Genomic DNA, 7,966 nt, shown 5'->3' with positions numbered 1-7,966 from the left:
CAGCTATTTTCCTAGCATTTTTTGTTTCTCCTTGGAGGGTGCACTTGGACTTGCAAACCCTTACTTGCCTTTTCTTTTCTTTGGCTTTTTCTTTATTCTTTTCTATCTACTTCTACCCTTATCTCTTCCAAGGTCCCAGATTAGGCTGTTGGGATCCTTTTCTTCTCTACCTAAACTAGTTGTCTGCCAAGATTAAGCAGTTTGGACAGACTCCTTTCTCTATTCTACAACAGGAAATTTAAACATGGCATGATCCAGATTAGACTTTTGGACCATCCATAAAAAATTTGAGGCCTTACCAAGTTATTGTCACCAATCAAACTTTGTAGGAAATATGTGATGTTTGAGTCATCAAAGCAGAGCATATTTAGACCTTCCATAGCCAATCATGAAATATGAAACCTATTGGTATAGGTAGCTAACAGTGGCTCCACATGGGGATGGTTTTTCACTTGCAAGACCAAGAACAGCAGGTCAGATTGCCTTGCTCTTTAGCTGCCCATACTAGTCTTTGAAATTTGCTGCATTGATGTGTCAAAATTGTGTGCTTCTTTCTTGGAAGACCTCTGGTTCTATTTGCCTGTTGCTGGTTGGTGAATCACTTAGAAAACTGTATTTTACAATCTAAAACAGAAAACAATATGTACATCTGCATATATACAATGAATCCTTAGTTTCCACTCATGGAGAATAGTCGAAGTAGTGCTTCAGCATCCTGCCATTGACAGGACCTTCATCCAAGTCAGTTTCAGTCAGACTTTTAAGGAAGTAAGTGTTGTTACCTTGTACTGCTTGGACAGCAAATGGTCCTCTCCATAAAGAATCAAATTTTCCATGTTTTCCTTTCTCTTCTCTTCTTGCATCCCACTTTAGGACTTTGTTCCCCACATTGAAATCTTCTGCTTTGGTTCTTCTATCAAAGGCCCTTTTCAATTTTTCTTGTAATATCTGCACTCTGCTGAAAACTTGTTCTCTAGTTTGCTGTAAACAGATTATCTGATTGATCCTCCTTTGCATATCATTTGGCTCTGCTTGACTCTCTTGCAGAAGCTTCATAACAGGCACTCCTAGTGATGATGGAAACTTGGCCTCTAGTCCATAGACCAACTCATATGGGCTGGTCCCAATTGATCTTTTTGTTGTTAGTCTATCTGCCCATAAAGCATTGACTAGTTTCTTATGCCAGTTCTTTTTGTTCTCTTCCAGCACTTTCTTTATGATATTTATTAAACTTTTGTTTGATGATTCAGCAAGGCCATTTCCTTGAGGGTAGTAAGCAGTAGAATGGCCCAAAGTAATGTGAAATTTATGGCAGAAATTCACCATTTTCTTGGATCTGAAGGCAGCAGCATTGTCTGTTATTATCTTGTCTGGACAGCCAAATCTAGCCAGTATATTGTTTTCCAAAAACTGAATAATTGCTGAATCATTCGCTTGTCTGCATGGGGCAGCTTCAATCCACTTGGTGAAGTAGTCTGTTGCTGTTAAAATCCATCTGTGTTGTCCTGAAGATGAGGGATGAATTTCCCCAATGAAATCCAAGCCCCATTGTTGGAAAGGTCTCTCTGTTGCAATGGGCTTCAAAGGAAGTGGCAGCAACTGTCTTTTGCCTTCAAACAGTTGGCATTTGTGGCATGAGGCTGTGAATTTCTTAACATCAGAGAACATAGTGGGCTAGTAATAACCAGCCCTCAGTATCTTGTCCACAGTGGACTTCCAGTACAAATGTCCACCACAGTCTCCAGCATGGAAATCTTGCATGATATTGTTAGTTTCATTCTCCATTAGACAATGCAGCAATATACCTTCATGGTTTTTCCAAAGTAAATTTCCATCCATCACACAAAATCTAGGTGTTTTCATTTTTAGGAACCTACACTTAGTTCTGGACAGTCCTGGGGGAGCACACAGGTTTTGTAACACATAGCAGATATCAGAGTACCAAGGAGATTGTTCAAAGGCTACATTGATCTTTGGAGTCGCCAGCTCTGTTTCACTGTCCAGTTGATTGATATCTAAGGCTTGGAAGTTTGCTTTTGTCATTAATTTGGCCAAACCTTGCCCTTTTATTAGCTTTGTAGGTTTTATTTCAATGTCAAATTCTAGTATGTTTGCAATCCATTTTCCTCTTCTGCCCTCTAAGTTTTCTTGGGTGAGAATGTCTTTGACAATAGGACTTGGTACATAAGCTACGACATGGGAGTAAAGGATGTAAATCCTAAAGTCTTTTATAGCTTTGATCAAAGCATAAGCTTGTTTCTCCATAATTTGGTACTTTAGAGGGGCATCTCTAAGAGCTCTGCTGAAGAAGGCAATAGGCTTCTCATTCCCTTGGTCATCTTTCTGTAATAAAACAGCAGCAATAGTGTGTTGGGAGGCAAAGGAGAAAATGATAAAGTCTCTGTCAAACTGAGGATTGGTTAACACTGGGGTTTGAGTTAATGCCAATTTTATACTTTCAAAGGCTTGTTTTGCTTCAACAGTCCATTTGACCTTTGAATCTTTCTTTAGCATATTGTTTAATAATCTGATTAGTTCTGCTAAATTCGGGATAAACCTTCTTAAAAAGTTAATTTTTCCTAAGAATCCCTGCAACTCCTTGACATTCCTTGGGTGAGGCATTTGTAGGATAGCTTGTATCCTGTCTGGATCAATTCTTATGCCATCTTTTGAAATAATGTGTCCTAAGAGTTTCCCTTCTTCTAAACCAAATAATGACTTCTTGGGATTTAAGGAAATGCCATATTTTCTGCATGTTAGGAAAATCTGTCTCAAATGTTTCAAGTGTTCTTGGTCAGATTTTGAAAATGGTGTAAGATCATCTAAGTAAATGACCAAGAAGTCATGAATCTCTTTTGCAAAAGCAATGTCCATTGCCCTTTGAAACGTTGCCCCTGCGTTTTTCAATCCAAAGGGCATTTTTACATACTTGAAAGTTCCCCATGGGGTTGTAAATGCAGTTTTGTCTTGATCATCAGGGTGTACTAGGATTTGATTGAAGCCTGAGAATCCATCAAGCAATGATATCCTTGAAGCCCCTACTACTCTTTGAAGAATGTGATCCATTTTGGGTAAAGGGTAGTTATCTTTGAGTGATACTTGATTCAAATTCCTTAAATCTACACAAAGTCTAATCTCACCAGTTTTCTTTCTTGTAGGGACCAAATTTGAAATCCACTCAGAGAACCTGATTGGTGCTATGATACCAGCTTTGAACATTTTATGTAATTCTTTTTCAATGGAAGGAAGGAGCACAGGATTGATCCTTCTCAATTTCTGTTTGAATGGTTTTTGATTAGGCTTGAGGGGAATGGTGTGCTGGATGACAGAAGTATCATAGGACTTTAGATCCTCATAACCCCAAGCAAAAACATCTTGAAACTCTTTAAAGAGGTCAATATATTTGGGTTTTTGATCAGGGGGCAAAGAAGCAGATAGCTTTATTATTTTAGGCTTGTCAATAGTACCAATGTTGCATTCTTCAATTGCTGCATCTAATGGCTGCATTTTTGGTTTCCTGGGGACATCATTTGAGTCAAAAATGTCCTCTAGTGGGGTAAGGCCTACTGGAAGAAAATTGTCTTTGAGTTGTATGATTTCAGCTTCAGCGCTGCTCATCTCTTCACAGTCAATTTGGTGAATTTGCTGAATGTTTTCATTGTTGAAAATGGTTGGACTCAGTAATTGTTTTGCTGTTCTAGGTGACATTGGGTGAGCAGACTGTTGAAACTGTATTTGTGATTGACTTGCTCCATCAAGTATTTGTGATTGACTTGCTCCATCAATGTCAATATTTAATCCTGTGAACTCTTGTTGCAAGGTTAAAAAATTGTTTATTTGCATGTCATCCTCAAATACCTGCCATTCTTTGACATTGTTTGGAATAGAGGGTCTGTATTTGACCTCGGCTGTGAAACAGTTATTGGGTTCTAGTGGGAATTTGAAGGTGCTGGCAAATGTTGCCAAGCTGTGTGCATGGAGATTGTGGCCCCTTGAAATTTTTGTGATAACAAACTCAGAGAAGGTCTCCAATATTTCAATTACAGCCGACCTATAGGACCTCAATCTTTTGTCATTGGTGACAAAACTTCCTTTTACTTGTTGAATTACTAGATCAGAGTCTCCCATGATGGAGAGCCTAGGAGCTTGTAATGACCTTGCTAGTTTGAGACCTAGTAACAGAGCTTCATATTCTGCCATGTTATTAGTGCATCTAAAATTTAATCTATAAGCCCTGCCTTCTGCATAACCTTTCTCTTTGTTATGTATCCAAATTCCAGCTCCTGCCCCCAACTTGTTAACTGAGCCATCAAATTCTAGGACCCACAGGACATCTTGCTGGGCAGGAGATTTAAAATTCTGTTCATGGGATGGCAATGTGAGCATGAGTTGGGGTTTCTTCTCCTCTTTGTTTTCTAGGACAATTCCATCACTTGTTTGACAATCTTTGACAACTAGAGGAGGGATAATATGTATTGTTGGGCTGATTGATGTTTGGCAGGTGCTACTTGTTTGATCCCTGTTTTGTTCTTGTATGAGTGTTTCGGTGCTAACGTCATTGTTTAAGAGGCTTGTGCTGTCATTGAAGAGGATAAAGGAGTCTATGTCCGAATGGACAGCATATATTGGGAAATTTTGAGGCTTTTCTTCACTGCTGACCATATACTTCATGAGTGTTTCCCTGTAAAGTCTTTTTGGTTGCCCAAAGACAGAGATAGTGGCATATGACATATCTAATTGCAGGGAGCCTTGGAGCTTGGCTCCCCATGATCTTGATAACAGCATCCCATATTTAGGTGGGATATCAGCGACTACAACATCCATTAGAATGGTTTTGTTGGGATATTGAACCAGAGACACACATAGATATTTTATTAGGCCCAAACATTTTACTTGGCTAGAATCAAAAGAAAATAGGTCTTTGTATGGTCTTGTTATATCCAAGTTCAATCTTTCCATGACTGCTTTTGGCATAAGGTTGTGAGAGGCGCCTGAGTCGAACATTGCATTATGTAGTATTTTATCATGAACATGCAAGCTGACATAAAAAGGTAAAACCCCTGTGACTATTGTTTTTCCATCTACCTCTGGTCCAAACAGTAATTCTGGAGTGTCATCTAGCACATTTACATCATCTTTTCTATTAGTGAATTGAAGGGATTTCTTGATCTGTTGCTTGTATATGTCATGCTTAGCTAATTCTGAGAGGGGAATTGCTATCTTTAGCTTGCCAATCTCTGTGCCTAGGTCAAAAGGTTTGTCAGCTTGGGCTTTAGAGTCACGGATAGCAGTCTTTTCTTTGTTCATTAAATCTTCTTGTTGGATTTCATCTTGATTTTGAGACCTGCCCCTTTTACTCATGTCTTGAGGGGTAAAATTTGAATCAGGGTGAGAGGACGAAGTTGCCATGGGCTGTTGTAGTGGGGACAGCAGTTCAGTAACCTCCTCAACTACAATTTCTTCTGCAGGAAAGTTTATTTTGTCATTGGGTTCTGTGATCATGGTTTCTTTAGACCTCTGTTTATCCTTTATCTTTTCAGGCTGATTTACATTTACAGTCCTACTCCTTAGCTTGTACTGTTTATGGACTTCATAGACAGCAGTATCATATCCTTGTTTGAAGTCAAAAGATTCTCCTGACTTGGTTTGGAATGTTTTGATTTCATCCTCCTCATGGTCCTCTTGTGTTAAGAAAACATGGCTTTTACCATCCAGACCCATTAAGTTAATCTCCGGATCTTCGTTAAGTTCATTAGATGTGGAAGTTTCTGCATAGTTTTCTTGAAAAGGGGGTCTAATGTCTTGGTCAGCACTTGTCTTTCCTATGTTTGGGTTTTGAGTTCTCCTAAAATTCGGATTTCTAGGAGGGTTGCTTTGTGATGCTTCCCATGATGATTTTCTTTCAACTGATTCCACTCTTTCACCCAATCTCTTCATGCTATTTAGGATTGCATCTAGCTTCTGATCAAAACCCGAGGGTTCTTCTTTGAAGGTAGTCCTTTTCTCCAACTTTGCCCTATTTCTTTTGGCAATTAGGTTAGCCTCTACTGTGACAGCAACCCTTTGAGCATCTGCAAGGGTTGGAGGATCTCTTTCTTTCAACTGATAAGCCATATCAGGATCAAAACCGTCAGGGAATTTATATAGGGCCAAATCAGGAGGGGGCCTTAAGTTCTGTGGGATAGCATTATATACATTGTTAAACCTAGCACAATATTCCAAAACTGTTTCTTGGGGACCTCTCTTAATAGTATCATATTCACCAAGTATGTGGAGTGGGTCTTTCTTTTTCTCCCATCTATTGGTAAACTCTTGGTACAGGTCCTCAGGGGTTGCAATGGAGTTTGCATTTAGGGATCTAAACCAAGTTCTAACATCCCCAGTTAAGCTTTGAACAAAAATTCTCATCCTGACACTGTTATCATCTATTTCATAGGTCTCAAAGTGGTCTTGCATCTTCTTAGCATGCTGGACAGCTGTCAAAGGGCCATGGGAGTCAAAAAATGAGATTTTGGTTTGGTAGTCTTGGGGTAGAGCTGGAGCATTAGCTGGTATCTGCAGAGGTGCATACCTGTTAGCCATGTTTATGAAGTTTAGAGGGTTAATAGGAAGAAATGGAACAACAGGGATTACTGGTGTAACGGGGTTGGTGGGGTGGGTAACAAACGGGGAACTGGTTGAAAGATTATGTGCAGTTGGTGAAGATGTGAGAGGAGGGCTTTGAGGTGTTGATGATGAACTAGGGGAACCAGGGGTGGACCGGAAAAGATAATGGGGTGAGCACCCCATGTAACATCACATGTATGCATAAGGATATACGTTGGACAATAAAATATAATGTATAATAATATTATGTGAAAAGGGCTTTATGAGATAAGTCGGCCTTAAAAGAGGAGTACGTATGATATGAAGTGTATATATATGTGAACGAAGAGCTCATTTGTGACAAGAAACTTCGCTCATCTTCATTCGTACAAGGGGTAAAATACATAGGGGTAAAAGAAGGTTGCGCATATCTCATGCGTAGCACTTCTAAGGTATAGGTTTTACTTAAGTACGGTTTGAGGAGGTTGGCAAAGAGTGCCATTGCGAGTGGAGTTTTGTACACGGTTTTATGCAGGTTTTTGTAAGGAGGTTGAGTGGCTCGGGTGAGAACTCTCTCTTGGACAAGGATGCATGAAATGTTGTAAAAGGCAGGTGGCCTGTCTTTTGTGAAAATTGGTTAAGTGTGAGACTTGGTTCGGCCAAGACACACTTGTTGTAAAATCTGATATAATATTATTATTGGGCAGACTTTACCGGGAGTTGACCCTCCCTTTATACTTGTGTATTGTTCTCAGTTTATTGTTCATGGTTGATGATTGAGAATGTTCTTGGTTAAAGTATAAAGGATGATAAGAACACAAATTAACTAAGTTTATGTTGGAATAGGTGTAGTCCATAAACGTTAGTATCGTTAAAGAGAAAGCGTTCGGTGGTGCTGCACCTTGCCGGCACGGTTGAAAGACTACCGTAGGCTTGGGGGCATGACACTTAGCCTCCAGGGACACACCGCTTGAAATTATTCCAGGATCACAGATGGAACAACAACCATATTTATATTAAATCATTAAAACAAAGTTACAGCGGATCACTTCTCAACAAGAGTCGATGCTCAAAAGTTTGAAATACAGAGCAAAGTTACATAAAAATTAACAGCAGATCATCCCCCGGGCTAGCAGTGCTGCCCCTTTTTATAACAGCTAAAGCGGAGATATCAATGATGCAAAAATAGTTAAGGCAGTGATCCCTCAGGATCCTTCAATCCTGAGGGATTCGCCAAACTGTTCATTCCCGGTTCCATTTGTTCTCTTGCACCGAGTCGATATCTCCTTTTCTTTTCCTTGGCTGATATGCTTTAATTTGGATCGCCTTGTTTGCATGTGGTTCCCCGCCAAAGGGACATCAGTTAACTTGGCCCTATCTT

This window comes from Pinus tabuliformis, chromosome 1_1, assembly GCF_031772625.1.
Source record: "Pinus tabuliformis cultivar Carrire ecotype Pingquan chromosome 1_1, CPIR1, whole genome shotgun sequence".
Lineage (NCBI taxonomy): Eukaryota > Viridiplantae > Streptophyta > Pinopsida > Pinales > Pinaceae > Pinus > Pinus tabuliformis.
The sequence above is the reverse complement of the archived record's forward strand: the minus strand, read 5'-3'. Positions refer to the sequence as shown.